Source organism: Pristiophorus japonicus, unplaced genomic scaffold, assembly GCF_044704955.1.
Source record: "Pristiophorus japonicus isolate sPriJap1 unplaced genomic scaffold, sPriJap1.hap1 HAP1_SCAFFOLD_2161, whole genome shotgun sequence".
In the NCBI taxonomy this organism is placed as follows: domain Eukaryota; kingdom Metazoa; phylum Chordata; class Chondrichthyes; family Pristiophoridae; genus Pristiophorus; species Pristiophorus japonicus.
Window position 1 is genome coordinate 6,893 of NW_027251867.1, and position 2,841 is coordinate 9,733.

The window sequence follows — 2,841 nt, forward strand, 5'->3', positions numbered from 1 at the left end:
CCCCTGTGGGAGACCCCAGGTCCAGCAGGTACCTGACCATGTAGCCTGGACATTTGGAACGAATGTGATACCCCTTGCAGGACACACACACAGGCAGTGGGAGCAGACCCACTACAGGGACAGTGGTCAATGGGCAGCCCAGACACCACCAATGGCAACCGGCACCAGACCAGCCCTACAGCCCCTGGCCACCAGGGCCAACACCAGGAGCATGAGGCCAATACCCTCCAGCTTCCCTGGCAAACCCTGGGATGACCTGACCCTCATCCCCATTGGGGGTCAAGGAGCCCACCCAGTCTTGTGGCCCTGCCCACCTCCCCACAACTACCCACATCACAGTGTGTACACACCACCCACTGCTGCCGTGGCTACCCCCCCGAGGGATCCCACAACAGTGACACCCACATGGTCTGTGTGTGAGGGGGGGGAAACGTACGAGGTCAGCCTCAAGCACAGGGGTCACACCTGGCAACCACACAACCCTCACCACAACCTCCCATAGCCCACCACTGATCACCTCCCCTGGTCATGACAACAAGGATATGAAAAATGCTCAGGGGGGAGTATTGTTGTGTAGGCATGCCTGTTCACTGTGTGATGTCTGTAATACTGTTATGCCACATTGAATGCACCCTTATACTGTACACATCTGACCGGTACACCAGAGGGTGCTGCTGCTGGAGACCTAGGGGTTACCTGCACACGGCAGGTAACCCAGTATAAAAGGGAACTCACAGCTTGTTGTCGTCACTCAGGAGCTGCAACTGAAGGACTACAGGTCCACACAGTTTAAGTATCATACCCTGCCTCGTGGAGTCATTACTATAGGTGCCTACATACACTACAATTACGATGCCTGCATGGGTGCTGTGGAGGTCATTGATGTAGGTGTCTCCGCCCTTCTTGGGGACCACTACCCGCTTTCCCCCACAGAAGGCAGTCTGTATAGACCTTTCATCCTTGCGCCGCTGGAATGGCTTTATCTCTTCCTGCATTTCCACTGGGACACTTTACCAGCTCCCATGAATCTCAGAGGGTCAGTAAGGAGTCCTGGCTTGTCCAGGTTCTAATCTGTCGGGCTGTGACGGGTGATTGCTCACTCTCAAATGCTTCCATCACCATGACTAAACCTGCGGGCTGCACCATTTCCACCCCACGTGGTGGGCAATGGCAGCTTACTGAGAGCATCGGCGCAGTTTTCTGTGCCTGGCCTGTGGCGGATGGTGTAGTTGTATGCAGACAACATGAGCGCCCATCTCTGGACATGGGCCGATGCAATGATACAGATCCTTTTACTCTCGGAAAACAGGGATGAGTGGCTTATGGTCAGTTTCCAATTCAAATTTTAGCCCAAACAGATATTGATGCATTTTCTTTATCCCATAGACACACGCTAACGCTTCTTTCTCAATCATGCTGTAGGCTCTCTCAGCCTTTGACAGACTCCTGGATGCATAAGCAACCTGTTGAAATTTCCCAAAATCATTAGCTTGTTGCAATACACACCCGACGTCATATCACATGCTAGTACTAAACGCTTACCTGGATCATACAATACAAGCAATTTGTTTGAGCATAACAGTTTTCTGGCTTTTACAAAGGCATTTTCTTGGCTTTTGCCCCATACCCATTCATCTCCTTTACGCAGTAAGGCGTGCAGTGGTTCTAATAGTGTGCTGAGACCCAGTAAGAAGTTACCAAAGTAGTTCAGGAGTCCTAGAAATGACCGCAGCTCCCTCACGTTCTGTGGTCTCAGTGCGTTCTCGATTGCCTCAGTCTTCGAATCGGTGGGCCTGATGCCGTCCGCCGCGATTCTTCTCCCCAGGAACGCCACTTCAGGCGCCAGGAAAACGCACTTCGAGCTTGTTAACCTGAGCCCTACGTGGTTGAGTCGACTAAGAACCTCCTCCAGGTTCTGCAGGTGCTCGATGGTGTCCCGACCTGTGACCAAGATATCGTACTGGAAGACCACGGTGTGCGGGACCGACTTCAGTAAGCTTTCTATGTTCCTCTGGAATAGAAACATAGAAAATAGGTGCAGGAGTAGGCCATTCGGCCCTTCTAGCCTGCACCGCCATTCAATGAGTTCATGACTGAACATGAAACTTTAGTACCCCATTCCTGCTTTCTCACCATACCCCTTGATTCCCCTAGTAGTAAGGACTTCATCTAACTCCTTTTTGAATATATTTAGTGAATTGGCCTCAACAACTTTCTGTGGTAGAGAATTCCACAGGTTCACCACTCTCTGGGTGAAGAAATTCCTCCTCATCTCGGTCCTAAATGGCTTCCCCCTTATCCTTAGACTGTGTCCCCTGGTTCTGGACTTCCCCAACATTGGGAACATTCTTCCTGCATCTAACCTGTCTAACCCCGTCAGAATTTTAAACGTTTCTATGAGGTCCCCTCTCATTCTTCTGAACTCCAGTGAATACAAGCCCAGTTGATCCAGTCTTTCTTGATAGGTCAGTCCCGCCATCCCGGGAATCAGTCTGGTGAACCTTCGCTGCACTCCCTCAATAGCAAGAATGTCCTTCCTCAGGTTAGGAGACCAAAACTGTACACAATACTCCAGGTGTGGCCTCACCAAGGCCCTGTACAACTGTAGCAACACCTCCCTGCCCCTGTACTCAAATCCCCTCGCTATGAAGGCCAACATGCCATTTGCTTTCTTAACCGCCTGCTGTACCTGCATGCCAACCTTCAATGACTGATGTACCATGACACCCAGGTCTCTTTGCACCTGCCCTTTTCCTAATCTCCTGCCCTTTTCCTAATCTTGCTGCCATTGATCGAATTCCAAAGCGGGCATCTATTATAAATGAAGAGACCTTTGTGTGT